The 22,787-nt window shown below is 43.3% G+C and overlaps 1 long non-coding RNA gene across 4 annotated transcripts in view; it reads left to right on the top strand.

Moving 5' to 3' along the window:
* Nucleotides 1-22,787, top strand: part of LOC309622728 — a 150,086-nt gene that overhangs the window by 95,923 nt on the left and 31,376 nt on the right. For all 4 annotated transcript variants that reach the window (XR_014241077.1, XR_014241078.1, XR_014241079.1 and 1 more), the window contains one exon: nt 22,651-22,753. This is a non-coding gene — a long non-coding RNA (uncharacterized lncRNA). The remainder of the gene's footprint in view (nt 1-22,650; nt 22,754-22,787) is intronic.

The raw sequence follows: 22,787 nt of genomic DNA on the forward strand, positions 1-22,787 counted from the left end.
GGAAAACGAACAAAGCTGGAGGCATAACCCTCCAGACTTCAGAGAATACTACAAAGCTAAATAATCAAAACAAAAACATATAGATCAGTGGAACAGAATAGACATCCCAGAAATAAACCTACACACCTCCAGTCAATTAATCTTCAACAAAGGAGGCAAGAATATACAATGGAGAAAAGTCAGTTTCTTCAGCAAGTAGTGTTGGGAAAGCTGGACAGCCTCATGTAAATCAATGAAGTTAGAATACTCCCTCACACCATACATGAAAAGAAACTCAAAATGGCTTAAAGACTTAAATATAAGACATGATACCATAATAAGACTCCTAGAAGAGAACATAGATGAAACATTCTTGCATATAAATTGAGTAATATTTTCTTAAATCATCTCCCAAGGCAAGAGAAATAAAAGCAAAAATAAACAAATGAGACCTAATCAAACTTAAAAGATTTGCACAGCAAAGAAAACCATAAGCAAAATGAAAATATATCCTACGGACTGGGAGAAAATATTTGCAAATGTTGTGACCAAAAAGGGCTTAATTTTCAAAATATACAAACAGCTCATACGATTCAATATCAAAAAACAAAAACCAAAAAAAACAAAACCAAAAAACTGCAACAACCCAATCAAAAAATTGGTAGAAGACCTAAATAGACATTTCTCCAAAGACATACAGATGGCCAACAAGCACATGAAAAGATGCTCAACATTGCTAATTATTAGAAAAATGTAAATCAAAAGTACAATAAGTTATCACCTCATACCAGTGAGAATGGCCTTCATCAAAAGGTCTACAAATAATAAATGCTGGAGAGGGTGTGGTGAAAAGGGAACCCTCCTACACTGTTGGTGGGAATGTAAATTGGTGCAGCCACTATAGAAAATAGTAAGGTGGTTGCTTAAAAACTAAAAATGGAGTTTACCATATGATCCAGCAATCCCACTCCTGGGCATATGTCCAGAAAGATGAAAACTCTAAAAACATACATGCACCCCCGTGTTCATAGCAGCACTATTTACAGTAGCCAAGACATGCAAGCAACTTAAGTGTCCATGAATGGATAAAGATGTGGTATATATATACATCAATATATACATATACATACAATGGAATATTACTCAGCCATAAAAAAGAATTGAAATAATGCAATTTGCAGCAACATGGATGGACCTAAAGATTATCATACTAAGTGAAGTCAGACAGAGAAAGACGAATATTATATCACTTATATGTGGAATCTAAAAATAATACAAATGAACTTATTTACAAAACAGAAGCAGACTCACAGACATAGAAAACAAACTTATAGTTACCAAGGGGGAAGGCAGGGGGGAGGGATAAATTAGGAGTATGGGATTAACAGGTACACACCACTATATATTAAAAAACAACAAGGATTTACTGTATAGCACAGGGAACTATATTCAAAATCTTGTAATATCATATAATTGAAGACTCTGAAAAAGAATATATGTGTATGACTGAATCACTTTGCTGTATACCTAAAACTAACACAATAGTGTAAATCAACTATAGTTCAATTAAAAAGAGAAAAAGACAACAAATAACAAGTGTTGGAGAGGATGTAGAAAAAAGGGAACCCTTGTGCACGTTGGTAGGAATGTAAATTGGTACAGCTGCTATAGAAAACACTATGGAGTTTCCTCAAAACATTAAAAATAGAACTGCCATACGATCCAGCAATTCCACTTCTGAGTATTTTTCTAAAGAAAATAGAAACACTAATTTGAAAAGATATATGCACTCCTATGTTCATTGCAGTATTATTTGCAATAGCCAAGATATGGAAGCAACCTAAGTGTCCATTAATAGGTGAATGGACAAAAAGAAGATGTGATATATACACACAATGGAATATTATTCAGCCATTAAAAAACAATGAAATCTTGCCATTTGCAACAACATGGATGGACCTAGAGGGTATTATGCTAAATGAAGTAAGTCGGCCAGAGAAAGACAAATACCATGTGATTTCACTTATACATGGAATCCAATAAAACAAGACAAATAAACAAACAAAACAGAAAAAGACTCATAGATACATAGTACAAACAGGTGGTTGCCAGAGTGGAGAGGGGTGGAGGGATGAGTGAAATAAGTGAGGGAGATTAAGAAGTGCAAACTTCCAGTTACAAAATAAATGAGTCACAGAGATGAAGAGTACAGCAAGGGGAATATATTCAATAAAAATGTAATATCTTTGTATGGTGACAGATGGTAACTAGACTTACTGTGGTGATCATTTTGTAATATATAGAAATATCAAATCATTATGTTGTACATCAGGAGCTAATTAAATTTTTCTTTTTTAATTCCAAGCAGCCAGAATGAAAATTTAAAGAATTTGGCTGCAGCTATTTAACCTAGGGGGTAAAAAATGTTTTACTTGTAGAGAATATCTGCCAGCCAGTTTTTTTTTTTTCTTCTAAGTTAGACATACAAGGAAAGAGACAAAAACTGCAGCTTGAGGGAATGAAGCTAGGAAAAAAAAGATCCCTGACAGTGTTGTGATGTTTCTTGGACATTGGAATTGGTTACCAAATATTTGATCAGACTGAGGTTTTGCCTAAATGTGATCTTATCTATAAACTGCTTGAGAGGTGAGAGTTTAGACAAGATAATTTCCACAGCCCCTTGAAAGCTGTGTTTGGCAAAGAATGTTCTGAGGCCACACATATCAAAATTGCCTGGGGTGCTTCAATTGGGGTTTTGCATTTTTAACAAGTTTCCTTTATCAGTCATGATCCAGTCAGAGAAACAGCAATGGAAGAGAGATATAATGAAAGGAATCAGTTATTACATGAATTATCTGTTGTGGGGTTATAGAACACCCTAAAACTAGTAGCTTAAAGGAACAATTGTTTGTTATTGCTCCCCAGTCTAGTGGACAACTGGATTGCTCTTCTGATCTTGGCTGGTCTCCCTCATGTATCTGTGGTGGGTGTCAGGCCAGCTAGGTGGCTCTGGTTCTGTGGGCTGACTGATTGCTGGCTGGGAAACTTGCTTCTCCGTGAGGTCTCTCATCCTCCAGCAGGCTAGCTCAGGCTCATTCACGCAGAAGCTTAGTGAGATTCCAAAAGGAAGCATGCAAGTCTTTAGGTCTAAAATCAGAACTGGCATATTGTTTTTGCTACTATTTACTGGCTTAAGCAAGTCATAAAGCCGGCCCAGACCCAAGAGATGGAGAAACAGATTTCATCTGTTGATGGGAGGAGCTTTTTTTCTTTTAATAAATTTATTTATTTATTTATTTTTGGCTGCATTGGGTCTTTGTTGCTGTGCGCAGGCTTTCTCTAGTTGTGGCGAGTGGGGGCTACTCCTCGTTGCAGTGCGTGGGCGTCTCATTGCGAGGGCTTCTCATTGCGATGGCTTCTCTTGTTGCGGAGCACGGGCTCTAGGCATGTGGGATTCAGTAGTTGTGGCATGTGGGCTCAGTAGTTGTGGCTCGTGGGCTCTAGAGCGCAGGCTCAGTAGTTGTGGTGCACGGGTTTAGTTGCTCTGTGGCATGTGGGATCTTCCTGGACCAGGGCTCGAACCTGTGTCCCCTGCATTGGCAGGCGGATTCTTAGCCACTGTGCCACCAGGGAAGCCCAGGAGGAGCTTTATAGTCACATTGCCAAGGGGAATAAATAGTCAGAAGGGATTAATTGGGGCCATTTTGCCTATAGTCTGTCATGGTAATAATGGTGTGAGGAGGAGGAGGAGTAAAAGGAACAAGGGATGTGCTAAGGATGAGCACTTCTTTAGTAGGATTTTAATGGGACTTCTCCTTTTTAATAGGTGGAGTCTCTTGCTCCATCTCTTGAGTCTGGGCTGGCCTTATGACTTGCTTTGGGGCATGTGGGGCTTCGAGCAGACTGGAAAACAACTGCCACCCCCCTGTGGAATTCTTATCACATTAGAGTTTTGGGATCTATTGCTCTAATATGCTATGATTCTAGGTGGGTAGTGAACTATAAGCCCCATCCCAAAGATGAACACTGGCTGGGTCAACTGTGGCTTGGTGAAGAATTCCTGGGGAATTACTCTTGCTGATTTTGACCTATAACTAGGCTGGAGATAGGGGTGTAGATAAGATAACTATGCTGAATGGGCAAGAAAGTCAGATTTTGGTCTCATTCATTATTATCTCAGAGGAGATAATCTGTACGGAGAAGCAGTAGACACAAAAATCTTGATGTTTGTCATCTGATAAGTTGCTTGGCCAATGATTTTAGCCATCAGCACAGAGGATTTGCATGACGGTGTGAGTGAGTGGGGTATAGTGAGGCAGGCAATCAGCATGAAAAAGTACAAGAATATTAATCCAATCAGTCTGTTAAAGGTCTGTAAAAAGTCACAATTCTAGATCTTCTAATGAGAAGAGGGAATTTACATATTGTTAGAGAAATCCAATAGCTTCCACTTAAGAGTCAGATAATGACTAACTACCACAGCTGAGGGGACATCCAAAGGATGGGGCAAGGGGCAGGAAGACAGAAGGCAGGGTGACAAATGGTACAAGGCTGACTCTGCTTTTGGGGAGTTTACAAAAATTCCACCCTGAACGCCGCAGAAGCTTAATTATGGATCCCGAAGACATTTAAATACGTAATGGACTGATCTGGCAAGAATGTGTTTTAAATATGCATTACTTTCCTGTAAGAACTATTTAACGGTGATTATTTATACCAAGGCTTAATCAATTAGTGTTTGAAACTGGCCTGCAAATGTGAAAGAAATAACTCCATAACCTGAGCTCTTTAAGACACTTTAGAAATCATCTCCTCCTTCTCCCCTCATTGTGTCTATAATGAAACTGGGGCCCAGAAAGCTGCAGTGGCTTGTCTGAGGTCACACAGCTGATTAAAGACAAAATCAGGACTAGAACTTGAGCTGGGTGATTCCCAGTCAAATGGGTTTCATAATTTCTACCTTGTATTTTGACAGAGGTGAGGCCTGTATCTAAATGAAACTTGAAGACAGTGTTTTCTAGATTCATCAGAATCGCCCGTGAGTGCTTTTATATATCTGCCTGGAGCCTAGGCCAGAACTTCAGAGGCAGAATTCTGGGACAGCAGAACAAAACCTTAGGAGTGTGTATTAAAAACAACAACTCCCTTATGCGTTTTTGATGTCCTGTCTCCCTTTTCCCTTGCCCAGCTCTTGGTAAGGATATGGTTTTAGGCATTGATTAGCAGGAGAGAGAATTCTTTCCAGAGGTCTACATACTTTCAGTTAGGTAAGGCCTGAAGCCCCTTCTTGACTGAGCGACTTCCTGAGGGGCTCATGTGCCGTACACCCTCACTCATCAGAGATTTCCATGGGCCCATCCTTTGTACAGGGAGTATTAACAGTGAAGGTGCAGCATTGGCTATTGACAAGTTGGCTCCTCCAAGTACCTTCAGAAAATTGTAGGATGACATCCAGTTCAGGCCACCTCAAGTATTGATCCCCAGGTGCCATGTTGTTGGTGTGTTCGGCCAATAGTGAGTGTGAGTTAACAGGGAGGGAAGCCAGCTCTAGGGATAAGTGAGTCTTTCTTGCCCATTGTGTTATCTGCAGCTTCTAAAACGGTACCAGGCATATGTTAGGTGCTTAGTTAATATTTGTTGACCGACTGAATGAAACGGAGCCCCTTATTGGGTGCCAGCTGTGAAATAGCTGTACTTAATGTATCTTGAGTCATTAAGTGCCCTCTTTCCAGAAGTGTGGTTGGATTCTGAGTGAGTGTAGTTGGGATTCATCCTGTAAAGCTCCACAGGGTCTTAATGGATGATGATAAATCATAACCCTCCTAGGTGTTCAGAATCAATTTCATGCCTCATCTGTTATCGTGAGCAGAATGTGTGAGAAAGTACCCTCATCGTGGTAATACATCAGCTCACAAAAATAAAAAATGCCTGAAGATCAGAAAAGGGAACGCCGTTACAGTCCATGGTGCTTAATCAGCTACCCAGACATTGATGGATTTCAGGGGATATTTACATTTGAATCATGGCCTCTAGAATGTCTCAAGTACAACCCATAGTTTATGGAAAGCATGGAAGCAATTAAAAAAAATCATTTCTCATTATCTGTAGTTAGAAACAAGGTCTCTCTTTGTAGAAATATTCTTTCTACCAAACAACAAAAACAACAACAAAGGATAAATCCTATCTAGAGCAATGATAGCCTGGGCTGCCGGAATCCTCAGTGTGTCCCTGACAGACATCACTAACTGATCACAGTATATTTTCCTGCTGTGCCCAGTACAGTCTCATTGCTTCTCGGTCCAAGGCTCTAAGAAACCATTACTGATTGATCTGAGTTGAATGGAAACTCACTCACTATTGCTGATCTAGAGTTTGTCTTTGACTGTTATTTCTCTGAAAAGCTAATATTAGCAGATAAGAGGATGAAGGGAAAAGCAAAGGAAATGCTATCGGTTTGGAAAGCATCTTGAATTGGTCAGCTGATCCACTCCCTTGCTTCTGGACAGGATCATATTCAAAGCCACGGGCTGAGGATGATTTCCTCGCTGGCAGTGTTTCACCAACTGAGATTTTGGGGCCAGGTGCATCAGAATCACTTGGGTGATATTGTAGGTACTTGTGCCTCACTCAAGACTTACTGGATCAGAACCTCTGGATTTGAAGTCAAGTACACTGCATTGGAACAAGTATCCAGGTGTGTCTTAGTCACTCTAATGTTGGAGAACCACTGCCCTTTGGAGATCTGGGGTCTAGTCTCAGCTTTTGCCATTCACTTGGGCCCATCCCTTACTTGAGCCTCAGTTTTCTTGTCTTAAGGAGAAATAATAACATCTGTGCTGTCTACCGCATAGGGCAGCTGTGAAGCTCACTTGAGATGAGACACCTGAGAATGCTTTGAGGCAAAGTGACTGCTATAAACATGGAGTATATTGTTGTCCACCTATTAAACTTGGTGGGGAATTGGGGTATATTTTCAAAAGGCTTTACCAGGAGCCAGTGATCTACTAAAAAACAGAATGACATAGGAGAAAAATAAAACAACTCTGCTGAAGAGACCAGAGCAGTAGTTCTCAACCATGCTTACAAATTAGAATCATCTGGGGAAGTTTTAAAAACTGCCTAGGCCAGAGCCCCATCCAGGACAGAGTTACAAGAATCCAGGGAGTGAGCTTGGCACTTGGCAACCCTTGTGGGATGTATTCTGGTTCCCAGCCTTCCTGAAGAATGGCTGACCTGTTTGTCTTTCAAGCCTATCGGCATTTCAGTATTTTGCCAACACATTTCATTTTATTTAAGTTACTCAGGCTCACATTTGTTGCTTACAACCAGAAAACCTTAATTGACATCTCATTAGCTGGTTAACCCTCAAAGCTAGGGACTGCGGCTGTCTCCTTCACATCTGGATCCCGAGTGACTCACGCAGTTCCTGACATACAGTGGAGATGAAAAATTGGCTTAAATAAATTGAGAGCTACAAAAGTGCTGATCCTAACTGGGGCAGAGTAAATCTAGGTGTCCTCAAAGTGAAGAGATAATGCGTGTAAGGTTCCTGGCATTTATATGTGGACACTCAGCAAATGATTGTAGTGGTTGTTTTTGAACACTGTGGAGATATAAAGGTGGGTAAGACTTAAATGAGTATGTGGTAAACAACAATTTTTTTTTAAATTAATTAATTAATTAATTAATTAATTAATTAATTAATTTTTGCCTGCGTTGGGTCTTCGTTGCTGTATGTGGGCTGTCTCCAGTTGTGGCGAGCGGGGGCCACTCTTCATTGCGGTGTGCGGGCTTCTCATTGCAGTGGCTTCTCTTGTTGCAGAGCATGGGCTCTAGGCGCGTGGGCTTCAGTAGTTGTGGCACGTGGGCTCAGTAGTTGTGGCTCACGGGCTTAGCTGCTCTGCGGTATGTGGGATCTTCCCGGACCAGGGCTCGAACCCATGTCCCCTGCGTTGGCAGGCAGATTCTCAACCACCGTGCCACCAGGGAAGTCCCAACAAAATTTTATAAATAAAGAATGAAAGTCAAATGTCACTGAACACAGTCATGCTCATTCATTTGTGTTGTCTATGACAGGTTTCGTGCTATGAATACAGAGTTAAGCAGTAGCAACAGAGACCATATGGCCTGCAAAGGCTAAAATATTTACTTTCTGGCTCTTATAGAAAAGGTTTGCTGACCTCTTGTCTAACGGTGTAGATTGGATAAATGAGTGTGTGCTGGATATTCTCCTTTTGCCCCTCAGGATCAACTTTTCACCCCTTCCACCATGTTCTGTACCCTAGGAGGCTGGCCTCTAGGGTAGGGTTTCTGGCAGTTTTTCTCAATGTCTGGTCCTGGAATCAGCATCATGCTAGCATTGATGGCGATCTTGTGGCAGATTCTTGAGCCCCATTCACCCCAGACCAATTGAATCAGAAAATCTGGGGGTGGGGCCCAGGAATCTTTAACAGCCCTCAGATGATGCTGATGTATGTTAACATTTGAGAACCACTGATCTATGAGTTCCCCTGCTCTTCAGCTTCCTGTCGATTTCTGCCAGTGAGGAGCGTCGGCAAAAGATGGATGGAGGGAGGGAGGAAGGAGAGCAAGGCAAGGTATTTGTTCACTGTCTCTCACCCTGTGGAGTGATTTATGTACGTACGTCTGTATGTATTTATGTCTTTCCCCATCTGGGATTCTTTTAAATTGAAGTATAATTGATTACAGTATTATGTTAGTGTCAGGTGTACAGCAAAGTGATTGTTTTATATATATATATATATATATATATATATATATATATATATATATATATATATATATATACTTTTATATATATTTATACTTAAAAAAATTATTTTCCATTATAGGTTATTACAAGGTATGGAATATAGTTTCCTGTGCTATACAGTAAATCCTTGTTTCTTATCTGTTTTATGTATAGTAGTTTGTATCTATTAATTCCACACTCCTAATTTATCCCTTCCCTTTCCCCTTTGGTAACTGTAAGTTTGTTTTCTATGTCTGTGAGACTGTTGCTGTTTTGTATATAGATTCATTTGTGTTATTGTTCAGATTCCACATGTAAGTGATATCATATAATATTTGTCTTTCTCTGGCTGAGTTACTTCACTTAGTATGATAATCTCTAGGTCCATCCATGTTGCTGCAAATGGCATTATGTCATTCATTTTTAATGGCTGAGTAATAGTCGTGTGTGTGTGTGTGTGTGTGTGTGTGTGTGTGTGTGTATATCTCACATCTTCTTAAGCCGGTTGTCTGTTGGTGGGCACTTGGGTTTTTTCCATATCTTGGCTATTATAAATAGTGCTGCTGTGAATATTGGGGTGCATGCCTCTTTTTGAATTAGAGTTTTAGTCTTTTCTATGGAGTTGTTTAATTCCTCAACTGCTAGTCCCAGCTCCTGTAAGGCAGCCCTCTCTAGGCAGCCTTCTTTGTATTGGGTCCCATTAGCGACAACTGTTTCCTCTTCTCATCCTTTTTTAGGCCTGCGAGTGGTTATAGGGGCCTCTATTGCCAGACTTGGGGTTCAGACTAGCTGCCATAGTTTCCCTCTAGACTTCCCACACCTTTGTAAACAGTCCCTTTATTAAAAAGTCCTCAAATTATTCTAAAGTGAATGTGCTTTGTGCTGGGACCATGACATATACAATACATAAAATGCTAACTTGTAAGGTGTCACACTATCAAGGCAGACTGACCGATACTCAGTAAGGGTTTGGGGAGCCCAGAGGACAGAAAATCATTTCAGAAACTTCTAGGGGCTAAAGTCCTCACAGAAGGCTTCAGAGGAGGTGTGACCTTGGCTGGTCTCTTAAAGATGGATAACATGCACCTAAATGTAGAAAGCGTTCCAAGAGTTGGATAGTATGTATGACTCTCTAGGCAACCATGAGTCGTTGAATTTGATGAACATATAATGCTGGGTTGAGAACCACTGTTGTAGGTAGTAAGGTGCCATTGAAACTTTCTAAGTAGGTAAGTGATGTGGAGATAGCTTAAAAATGAACAATCCAGAATTTGGTGGTTAAGCAGACAGGCTATGGGATCGGAGGGACTAAAGTTAAAATCCAGGCCTGCCTCATACTAGCTGTGTGTCCATTAGTAAATAATTTAATATTTCTGAACCTTAGTTTCCTCTATAAAACAGAAATGGTGATACCTTGTATAGATGTCATAAAGATTAACTGAAGAGTTGTATGTAGAGCATTAGTACTGTGCCTGGAATACTGTAAATGTTCAATAAATCGTGTCATTAGTATGGTCATTCTTATTATCCTTCTCAACCCCAAGAACTTACCACATGCCCAAGAGCTGTGAATGTTAGAAGGGAGACCAGTGGCCTGGGCTCTGACAGCTAGAGGATCCGTCATCGTTGTGACTTAGTGTCATCTTCCAACATGCTTCTCCTTTCTCTGATGGCCTTCTGGAGAAGTTGCTGTGCATGCTCCAAGCAAGCTACTATCCCTACAGCTATCTCTAAGGGACACAGGGTCAAAAGGGTTCGCATATAAGGGTGTCGGTACAGAAATCACTTGCACATTCTTAATTTTTAAAATTTTATTTAAGTATAGTTGATGTATAATATTATACGTTACAGGTGTACACCATGGTGATTCACAATTTTTAAAGGTTATACTCCACTTATAGTTACTACGAAACATTAGCTATTTTCCCCATGCTGTATAATATGTCCTTGTAGCTTATTTTATACCTAATAATTTGTACCTCTTACTCTTGTACTACTATTTTGTCCCTCCCCTGTCCCCTCTCCCTACTGATAACCACTAGTTTGTTCTCTATATCTGTGAGTTTGCTTCTTTTTTGTTATATTAACTAGTTTGTTGTGTTTTATTAGATTCCATATATGTGATATCATACAGTATTTGTCTTTCTCTGTCTGACATATTTCACTTAGTATAATGCCCTCCAAGTCCACCCATGTTGCTGCAAATGGCAAAATTTCATTCTTTTTTATGGCTAGTAGTATTCCATTTTGTGTGTGTGTGTGTGTGTGTGTGTCTATATAGTTATATCTATATCACATCTTTTTACTTGTTTTTGTTGAAGTATAGTTGATCTACAATGCTGTGTTAATTTCTGCTGTACAGAAAAGTGATTCAGTTATGTACATATATACATTCTTTTTCTTAATGTTCTTTTCCATTATGGTTTATCATAGGATATTGACTATAGTTCCCTGTGCTATACAGTAGGACCTTGTTGTCCATCCATTCTGTATATAATAGCTCACGTCTGCTAACCCCAACCTCCCGCTCCATCCCCCCAACCCCCTCCTCTTTGGCAACCACAAGTGTGTTCTCTATGTCCCTGAGTCTGTTTCTGTTTCGTAGACCTGTTCATTTGTGTCATATTTTAGATTTTACATATAAGTGATATCATATGGTATGTGTCGTTCTCTTTATGATTTACTTCACTTAGTATGATAATCTCTGGTTGCATCCATGTTGCTGCAAATGGCATTATTTCATTCGCTTTTATGGCTGAGAAGTGTATATATGTAACATCTTACAGAAAAACCCAAACGAACTTTTTGGCCAACCCAATATATCATCTTTTTTTTCCCCTGAAGGATGTATAGTTTTTTTTTTTTTTTTTTTAACTTTCTATTTTATACTGGAGTACTGTATAGTTGATTAACAATGTTGTGTTAGTTTCAGGTATACAGCAAAGTGATTCAGTTATACATATACATGTATCTATTCCTTTTCAAATTCTTTTCCCATTTAGGTTGTTACATAATATTGAGCAGAGTTCCCTGTGCTATACTGTAGGTCCTTGTTGGTTATCCATTTTAAATATAGCAGTGTGTACATGTCAATCCCAAACTCCATAACTATCCCTTCTGCTGACCCTTCCCCCCGGTAACCGTAAGTTCGTTCTCTAAGTCTTTGAGTCTGTTTCCGTTTTGTAAATAAGTTCATTTGCATCATTTTTTTTTTTTTTTAGATTCCACATATAAGTGATATCATACAATATTTCTCTTTCTCTGACTTACTTCACTCAGTATGACGATCTCTGGGTCCATCCATGTTGCTGCAAATGGCATTATTTCATCCTTTTTAATGGTTGAGTTAATATGTACCACATCTTCTTTATCCTTTCATCTGTAGATGGACATTTAGGTTCCTTCCATGTCTTGGCTATTGTGAATAATGCTGCTGTGAGGATAGGGGTGCATGTATCTTTTAAAATTATAGTTGTCTGGATATACGCCCAAGAGTGGGATTGCTGGATCATATGGTAATTCTATTTTTAGTTTTCTTAGGAACCTCCATAATGTTTTCCATAGTGTCTGCACCAACTTACATTCCCACCAACAGTGTAGGAGGGTTCCCTTTTCTCCACACCCTCTCCAGCATTTGTTATTTGTAGACTTCTTAATGATGGTCATTCTGACTGGTGTGAAGTGGTACCTCATTGTAGTTTTGATTTGCATTTCTCTAATAATTAGCAATGTTGAGCATCTTTTCATGTGCCTGTTGTCCATCTGTATTCTTCTTTGGAGAAATGTCTATTTAGGTCTCCTGCCCATTTTTTGATTGGGTTGTTTGTTTTTCTGTTATTGAGTTGTATGAACTGTTGTATATTTTGGAAATTAAGCCCTTGTTGGTTGCATCATTTGCAGATATTTTCTCCCAGTTCATAGGTTGTCATTTTGTTTTGTTTATGGTTTCCTTTGCTGTGCAAAATCTTGTAAGTTTGATTAGTTCCCATTTGTTATTTTTGTTTTTATTTCTATTGCCTTGGGATACTGACCTAAGAAAACACTGGTATGATTTATGTCAGGGAATGTTTTGCCTATGATCTCTTCTAGGAGTTTTATGGTGTCATGTCTTTTTTTTTTTTTTTTAATTTATTTTGGCTGCGCCAGGTCTTAGTGGTGGCATGCGGGATCTTTAGTTGTGGCATGCGGGATCTGCTAGTTGCAGCATGCAGACTTCTTAGTTGCGGCGTGCATGTTGGATCTAGTTCCCTGACCAGGGATCGAACCCGGGCCCCCTGCATTGGGAGTGTGGAGTCTTACCCACTGGACTACCAGGGAAGTCCTGGTGTCATGTCTTATATTTAAGTTTTTAAGCCATTTTGAGTTTATTTTTGTGTATGGTGAGAGGATGTATTCTAACTTCATTGATTTACATGCAGCTGTCCAACTTTCCCAACACCACTTGCTGAGAAGACTTTCCCCATTGTATATTCCTGCCTCCTTTGTCGAAGATTAATTGACTGCAGGTGTGTGGGTTTATTTCTGGCTCTCTATTCTGTTCCGTTGATCCATATGTGTGTTTTTGTCATACCACGCCATTTTGATTAGTGTAGCTTTGTAGTATTGTCCGAAGTCTGGGAAGGTTATGCCTCCTGCTTTGTTCTTTTTCTTCAGGTATATCACATCTTCTTTACCCATTCACCTGTTGATGGACACTTAGGTTGCTTCCATGTCTTCTGCCTGCCCTCTTTTGATGGTAGTACCTGAAAATCTCTTCTCTTGGGCTAGTTAGCTTACCAAAAAAGAGTTCTCCAATCTCCTGTTTGGGAGGGGCCTTGGCTTTGGGGCTGCCCGCATTCTAAGAGCTGAGAGCCTAACCTTTTGATCAGGGAGGACCTTGCTCTCAGCCTGTGCTCTGCTCATGGGACCTCCTGCAGAATCTTCATTTCAACCTCCCACCTGGTTTGGGGAATGGAGGTTCCATGTCTGCACTGGTTGGGGTAGGGGAGCTGGCTCAGGCTTTGAAACACCTTGTTTTCAGCTCTCTACTCCCTGGATCCCCATTTTCAGAGTTACCTGGTGCTTCTGATTCCCAAACCTCTGAGGTCTGTTGGTAGGCACTGCTGGGATTCATGTTGGTTTCTCACCCTGCAGGTCCTTTGCAGAGAGAAGACAGCTGAAGTGTAATCCAGTTACCCTTCCCTTATTTCTTTTCCATTTTCCTAAGTTTTTTTTTTTACTCCTCTTTGTCTTTAGTTCACTCCCTTTCTCTTTGTTCTTGAGGATTTATACCTTTCTACTCCCTTAACTCATATTCTAGTGGGATTTTAGGAGAAAGTGGAGGTAAATGTGTATGTCAGTCCACCTCATTTAACTGGAAGTTGAGCTGATGTTCTCTTTTTCTGTTTCAAAAGTTAACTTTTTCTGTTGTTGCTGGTTGTGTGGGTTTGCCAGGCTTTCATTAACCAGAGTCATTTGTTTTCATCCTGGAATACACATGGAGATTTCTTTTAGGTTTCAGAATTTGTCTTTAGAAGATTTTCAGCCTAGGAGCTGATATATGCCCTATTTTCAAAGCTTGCATGGGTGAGCAATGCATCCATTCAAGAGAGAAGGGGAAGAAAGTCTTATCAGTCTGGACCTGTCAGCCTGGATAAAGGGGCCTTCCATCTTCCCAGGAAATCTGCCACAGAATGATGCTGAGCTATCTTAGTTATTAAAGAAAGCCTACACATCACTCAAATCAGTTCTCAGCTCCCTTGTGCTCTGGGTTTCTATCTACAGTCATTAGTATCATCTCTGGGTGTTTTCTCTGCTTTGCTGGGATTCCGTGTTAATCTGCTTCTTCCTTGGCCCTCGTGTCTCCTTCATCACTCAAAATATACAGCTGCTCTGTCCTGGCACAGTGGGTTCCTTACACCATTTCAGTTCTTACTACTTCATACGTTCCAGAGCTATGAAGGATTTTAGAGATCATCTAGTGGCTTCAAACTTGCAGTCTACAGATCAAAAAGAAGAGTTTTAACCAATCTTGGGGGAAAGCCTGGTACATGAAGCAGGTAGAATGAGAGCTGTTCTGGGTAATGTAGGGAAGGGAACCTACCCCATCCTGATCACATCTCCCCAAGGAGATGGATTAACCACCACTGATCCCATTTAACTCTCATCTTGAATGTGAGAGGCTGAGTCCCTGAGTTGGGAAGTAATTTGCAGAAGGTCATGTAGTGGACTAGTTCAGGATTTGAATCAAGGCCTCCTTATACTTTACCATTTCCTCTAGATCCACAAATGAGGAAGCCAGAAGGGTGTTTGTGGAGACTTTCAAGTGAGTGATCAAACAGTGGCTGCATCCTATGAGCCTGACTGCCCCTTTTTTCAAAGGCTCCACTCATCCATAGTTTTGTATGAAAAAATCATAAACAATAATTCTCACTGAAACGGCCTCCTTTCTGCCCCAGAATTGGTGTCCCGCTGGCTTGTTAATTTTAGTTTGGGAGTCAGAGACCTAGTGACAACTGGTATCGTGCAGGGCTCCTTGGCTGTTCAATAAATGCTAATAAACCGTAAGCTGCAATCCTAACGATCCCTGCCGCCCGAACCAAACTGCAAGGGCAAAGATGACTTTGGTCTGAATTGGATTTGAAAAGGCTGAAAGAACAGGCTTTGAGTACGCAGTGGAAATGCCAGTCGAATATTAATTATAGTGGCAGTGCCGGCCCGCGGAAGGCGCAATGGTTCAGCCACAAGAACGGGAGAGGAATGATGAATGCAGATGAGATGCTTCTGCCTGTGAAATCCAAGTGTGGCTTCACAAAGAGGCCAGGGATCCTCCGGTGGTTTTCTGCAACTCTCCTGGTGTTCAGAGAGGTCTTTCTGGTCTTCCCATTTGCTCGTTTTATTCATTCCTCAGAATCACCAGGGTGACGTGGCCATGAGCTATCTTAGGGGCAGGTTTTAATTAGTGGCTTGGGGATTCCAAAAGTGGCAGCGAGGTAGATGGGGGCTCCATAACCTCTTTGCCCCACTGATTATTTACCACATTCCAGGAGTGGGCTGTTCGGGTCCACAGTGAACCAGGCACATAATTATAACCGGTCCCTTTATGCAGCTGGCGTCTACACACACACACACACACACACACACACACACACACACACACACACACACACACACACACACACCATTAACAGCATCGGGCTGTAGGGTGGGCAGGGATAGAAGTTTGCTTACAAACATAGTGAGCCTTAGGTAAGAGATAATTTGCATATATCTCACCCCCTGGCAAACTTCTAAATTATGTATACTGAAGCATTTCCTACAGCTCTAACTGCCCAATAGATTGTGTGACTAATTGTTTCTTTCCACTTAAAATGGGAGCCTCCTGGTAGGCTGTATGTTTCGGTGCAATTCTGTCGCCCGGACCAGGGCCAGGCCAGTTTAGCCACCTGAGGGGCGTGCTAATTGTTCTGCAGTTTGCTGCCTGGGGTGTGCCTCATTGCTGTAGTGGTTTTAACGGAACTTCTAATTAAGAATAAGAAGTGGAAAGGGGCTGGGTGCATTCCTCCCACATCAGGGGTTCAGGCAGGGCGCCTTTGAGCAAAACAGTGCGAACATGCCCATGGTGGGAGCCAGCTGGGGCAGAAATTGATGTGCCTCAGGTGTGGTTTGTCTACAGGTTTGGTGCAGGCTGTTGGAGCTGTAATTAGAGCTGGGCCAATGTCAACGTGGTGTCCGGGGTGCCAGTCCTCCCAGGCTCTGTGTCAGTGTTTGGAGGGGGCGCCTTTGGAGGAGCTGAAAGGGGAGGAGGCTGGAAAGTTTAAGTAGCTGGAAGTACAGCCTGAGGGAGTTGATGAGACAGGACTATTCTGGCAAATCACATGCCCTGACGCTTCCGTAAGACCAGGCTGCCCTGGTTGTTAATTACAGTGGGCTGGGAATCCCACTGGGGTTTGGGACACTAGTTTTGTCTCTTGTTAACAGAGCATCTTTGGATAAACTGTTTAACTTTTCCGAGTCTCAGTTTGCTTTTACCTGTTAAATGGGGATTAAAAATATGAATTAAGTTTGATGTTATTTTTGGCATCATGGACTTAGAACTCAGGAATGTCTGCATCCCACATGGACAATCATTTCTCCCCTCTGTGGGCCTCCACTTCCCAATTCCCCTTACTCCGTTCTTCCCAGACTAGTACCACAAGCAACATTAGCAGAATGGGAACAAAAATAATTTACTTATAACTGAGCCCAGTGAACCAAAGTAGGAGAAAGAAAAGGGAACGAAAGAGAGGTTGGCTTTCTCCATGAGACGAGTCTCAGCTTAGTGTGCTGGCTGACCTCATGGAAGGAGGAAAGAGAGACACAGGAGAGCTCAGATGTGTCTGGAACTCTTTTAAGATATAGGCCGTCAAGAATCACTGATTTTCCTGGCACTCTGACCATTGGATCATTCTCTGGTCTTTGCCTATAGGGAAGAGAAGAGCGGGAGGCTGAGACAGAGACCTCATGGTATGAGAGAGGCAGAGGAAATGTCTCTCCCCACCTCTGTCTCCTAGATTTGTAGTCAGGACTAGATGAAAGAACATTCTTATCAGCCAGTCTGCTACTATCATTGGCCAAGGCTTGGTTCTAGCCCTGGAATGACCTGTGATTTCAGGCTCTGACATTCTATCAGGAGTGATTAAAAAAAAAAAGACACGAGTCTGTATTGAGTTCCATAAGTGGTGTGCAGAGAGGTTTGAGAGTTCAGTGACTAGGGAAAGCTTTATGGAAGAAGTGGTCGTTAGAGGTCTGAATTTGAGATTTGGGCTTTGATCAGGCATTCTAGGCAGAGGAAGTGGCCCATCCAAAGGAACAGAGGTTAGAAAGTGTAAAATGTGTTTAGGATGACAAGCAGCCTGATTCCCTCAATTGCAGGCTCTGAGCTCGGCAAGGTAGGTCAGGGTCAGGCGATGGGGGCTCATTGAACACCTGGTTCAGGAGTTGGGTCATAAATAGAACACACAGCTCTTGCTTATCTCCTTTGGGAGTTATTTTTATTTTTATTTTTTAAAATAAATTTATTTATTTATTTATTTATTTTTGGCTGCGTTGGGTCTTCACTGCTGTGCGTGGGCTTTCTCTGGTTGCTGCGAGCGGGGGCTACTCTTCATTGTGGTGCGCGGGCTTCTCATTATGGTGGCTTCTCATTGTGGAGCATGGGCTCTAGGCGTGCAGGCTTCAGTAGTTGTGGCCCGTGGGCTCAGTAGTTGTGGCCCGTGGGCTACGTAGTTGTGGCTCACAGGCTTAGTTGCTCCGCGGCATGTGGGATCTTCCCGGACCAGGGCTCAAACCCGTGTCCACTGCATTGGCAGGCAGATTCTCAACCACTGCGCCACCAGGGAAGCCCGGGAGTTATCTTAATATCCTTCACATTCCTTCCCTGCCACCTGCTTACTCTCCCTGCCCACCCCCCACCTTCCAACTATGTTTGTGGTTTGCTAGTGCTTAGCCAGTCAGCAGGTTTTCAGTTGACTTAGTAGTGGCTTTAATTATCCTTTTGAAAAGCTGATTAGTCTGGTTTCAAGCACATCTACTGAAAAAAGATTTCTTATTGATAGCTTGAGTGGAAGCTTCAAGGGCATTTAGGAGTCAACTGAGTATGTGTTCTTACAGAGGAGAATCATGAATTCAGAAAAATGTGGTGGCCTTAGTCGTCTCCAGGCCAACCTCTTCATTTTACATATAGAGAAGAGTGAGAGAGGAAGAAGTCCCACAGTAAGAAATTTGCAGATTTGGGAATCAGATCTCCTGACTCTTAATTCAGTCAGGTCTCTTTTCACTGCATTGTGGAAGGAGTGTAACCTAGAGGTTAATATTTTGGGCCCTGGAGTTGGGCTCCTCGATGTTGAATCTTGGCTCTTAGCCACATAATTGCCTGTTGACTTTTGGGAAAGGTATCAAGCCTCAGTTTACCCATCTATAAAATGGGACAAGGAAGCCAAGTGAAAAATACATTATCATTTTCAGGGAACAGAAGAAAGGGTGTATATTGATATTTCCTATTTGTACAAGAGCTGCCTGATGTGTAGGCAGTCATGTCCAAGGGGTGAAGCAAGGGTCTTCTAAAGAAAGGGTCTTTTGGCCAAAGATGTCGATATCCTCGCTCTGTCCTGACACCCTGCCTGCTTTATCTTCGGGATGAAGGACCCCAAGACCTGTTAAACTAGATGAATTACCAAGATGGGATCTCACATTAGATCATGATGATCATTAAGCCCGTGGTTTGAATGACATCCTCTGGTTTATCCTGGGCCGATGGTGAGGCCAAGAGGGTGACATGAGGTCCTGCTTGGAAGGGTACCCATGGGCCCATTTGGTAAAAGCACCTATTGAGGGTACCTCAGAGATTCCATTTTCTTTTTTTTTTTTTAAATATATATTTTAAAATTTATTTATTTACTTTTGGCTGCGTTGGGTCTTCATTGCTGTGTGCGGGCTTTCTCTAGTTGCGGTGAGCGGGGGCTACTCTTCCCTGCGGTGCGTGGGCTTATCATTGTGGTGGCTTCTCTTGTTGTGGAGCACGGGCTCTAGGCATGCGGGCTTCAGTAGTTGTGGCATGCAGGCTCATTAGTTGTGGCTCACGGACTTAGTTGCTTCGCGGCATGTGAGGTCTTCCCAGGCCAGGGCTCGAACCCGTGTCCCCTGCATTGGCAGGCGGATGCTTCACCACTGTGCCACCAGGGAAGCCCCTCCATTTTCAACATGGAACAGATCTTCTAAATCTCTCTCCTCTGGCCACCTGGGGCAATTGAGGGTAGCAGAGGTGACCCTCAACCTCCAGCAAGTTCACATCCCCTCTTGGGGCCTTTTCTGGTTCCTTGCTCCTTAAAAAGAGGAGGACTTGGCTAGAAGCCTAGCAATCGTTAAGCTCTCAGGGCTTCTGTACTCCCTTCTTGAAAGAGAACTCTCACTGTCCAACATACTAGTCTGTTACAAGTGGGGAAAGCAAACGTGTGCTGCTCTTCACACTTTTGTCTTTTGCATCCAGTAAAAGGGACAAATGCTGCTTTTTCGTTTATGTGTGTGTGTGTGTGTGTGTGTGTGTGTGTGTGTGTGTGGCGGGGGAATGGTGGGTTGTCTTAAAGGCAAGATTGGAGGTTCAGAAGAAGCAGCTAGGGGAGCTTCAGAATTCTGTTCTGCCTCTGCCGACCAGAGAACTCTAAGGTGACTTTTAAAAAAAAATTAATTAATTAATTTTTGGCTGCGTTGGGTCTTCATTGCTGCATGTGGGCTTTCTCTTATGGCGAGTGGGGTCTATACTTCGTTGTGGTGCATGGGCTTCTCATTGCGGTGGCTTCTCTTGTTGTGGAGCACGGGCTCTAGGCACGCGGGCTTCAGTAGTTGTGGCGCATGTGCGGGCTCAGTAGTTGTGGCACGCGGGTTCTAGAGCACAGGCTCAGTAGTTGTGGCGCACGGGCTTAGTTGCTCCGCGGCATGTGGGATCTTCCCGGACCAGGGCTCGAACCTGTGTCCCCTGCATTGGTAGGTGGATTCTTAACCACTGCAGCAGCAGGAAAGTCCCCGAGAGGTGACTTCTTACTGGTACAGCCCCATCCTTCACCCCCCAGGCTGCCCTTTTGCAAACAGGGCGATATGAATTTCATAGTCAAACAGATCTATGCTGGCTCACCTGCCGTGTGGCCTGATATTTTAAAATTTTACCCTTTTGGGTTAATCTTCTCATTTTTAAACGTCCAAGCAGAGCTGGAAGGGACTGCTAGTTCATCTCTAGCTGATGAGAGGGTTGAAGAGTCCTCCTTGGGGGGTGTCAGGAGACCCCAATTCCAGTCTCTGCTCTAGCTCCAAATTACTGCGTGACTGTGCTCACAGCCACTTATCTCTCACCTCAGTTTTGTCATCAGCCTCTTAAGGAATATCTCCCACGTCAACCTGTGGGAACATGGGTGAGCTGGGGTAGGAAGGGCTCAAGACACGGAAGAAAGAACACTTTTCTCTAAGTTCAGTCAAGTGTCTGTCAGGCAGCCTCCCTTTGCTGCACTGGGGTCTGAGAACAGGCTCTGAGGATACTGTGCCTCCCAGGTGGTCTGGGGCTTTGTTGTGCCTGAGCTTACCTTCCTCCAGCCCTGCTCTGCGAGGGGCTGGCTCCCCCGATAGCCTCGGAGTCAGGGGAGAGACGGTGGCTGTTTAAATTTGGGGTCAGAGGAGGGGCTTAGGGGGGGTGATGTGCATGGTATTGGAGCTGGTCTTGGTGTTTTATTTACACAGCAAGCAGCTACGTTTGCGGAGGGGTGTGGAGGTATTGACAGAGATTATAGGAGAGTGAATTTCCTATTCGTCCTCCCCTTCGCACCTGGAGCGAGCTGACAGTGTGCGAGGGAGAAGCGTCCTGGCTGCAGCTCCGTCCTGACAGCTGGAAATGCCGGCTGCCCTGCCCGCTCCTGAGGTGTTTGCAATTCCTGAATACCTACTGATCTCAGAAAGGCAACGTGGCGCCTCCCCGGGTGCATTATCTTCCCAAATAGGGTTGCTGCCCTCCTGCCTTCTCTACTCTCTCTGAAACCAGCCCCCATCTATGATTTTCTTCAACAGCAAGAGTCACCATATTGCTGAGCTCTGACATGTGCAGGGCACTGGGAACACATCAGAGAACAAGACCACTGGCTCCCTCCCTTACGGGATCTTTCTGTGTGTGGTGTGCGCATGCGCACGCGCAAGAATCAAACAGCTGCGCCAACAGTACATTGATTTACCAGAGGTCCTTCCCCTACTGTAACCAGCCTCCCCAAAATAGCTTTTAGAATCACAGAATGTTAGAACCAGGCCAGTTCCCACCCTGAGTGTTTGGGGAATCTGAGTGAACCTCAGTTTGAGGTTGAAACCCGGGGAAGGGTTTTGTCCAGAGTCACAGCAGAAACTGTGGGCAGGGACAGAGTTGAAACCTGGCCTCCAACTCCTGGCTCGGCTTCCCCTGCGCCTTGTTATTCCTGCTCCAGCTGCAGGAGGAATCCTCAGGTGTGGCAGCTCCTCCGCCGATGCTAGATGCTAGGTGGCACCAGCACACCTTGGAACAAAAAGGCTCCCAATCTGGCTCCCATCTGAAAATGCCCGAATCCTCGCTGCTGGCGGCCTGAAGTCCGGGCTGGGCGCTGTCTTCTCCTAGTGCCCTCACAAGGCCTGCCTGCTCGGGGGCCTGCCCCTGATGACAGTCCCACTTCCTTCATCCATGGAACCCTTCCCGGGTCCCAGATGCCTTGGGGACCTGTTGACTGGTTACCTGGAAGAATTCACTCCTATGTGATTGATTTCTTCTGGGGGCTCTCTGTGCAGAATGGAGAGTTCTGGCTGGGTGATCAGCTCAGGGGAGCTATTTTAGGGCCATGCAGGCACAAATTCCCCTTAGGTGCTGGTATCTTACTTACTGAAGCTTCTGTCTGGGTGAACAACCCAGCTGAACATGGTGTGGTCTCTCCCCGGGTCACATTGCCGGTCTGTGACAGAGGGGGGATGGAGTCCAGGTTTGCTAAGCACCGCATTACTTTGTCTCTCAAGAGAATGTCCAGAAGACAAGACCCTCTGTCACTTGGTCCCTACCTGCCCCTCCAGTGCCATCTCACAGTTGTGGAGCTCTGTGGCTAAGAGTATGGGCTCTGGTTTCAGACTCCTGGGATTGGAATGGCGTCTCCCCAGTTGTTAATTGTGTTACTGTGCCATGTTTATGGAACATTTCTCTGCCTCAGTTTCTCCCTCTGTGAATGGGATGGGGTAGATTACATAGGATCTCAAATTTCTTTGCAACTTCCCCCACTAAAGGTGGAGTATACTTTCCCACCCCCCCTGAAACTGAGCTGGCCTTGTGACTTGCTTCCATAGGAATGTGGTGGCAATAATGTGTGAGTTCTGAGCCTAGGTGTCAAGAGGCTTTGCAACTTCTGTTCTTTCAGGACATTGCTGCCATGTGACAAGCCCGGCTGATGTCATTGAGGATGTGAGGCCACGTGGAAGGAGATCCCAGCCATCCAGCCCAAATTGCCCACTCACAGCATTGTGAGTACATGAATTATTTTGGGGGTGGTTTGTT

The sequence above is a fragment of the Balaenoptera borealis genome, assembly GCF_965194805.1.
Source record: "Balaenoptera borealis genome assembly, chromosome: 2".
Lineage (NCBI taxonomy): Eukaryota > Metazoa > Chordata > Mammalia > Artiodactyla > Balaenopteridae > Balaenoptera > Balaenoptera borealis.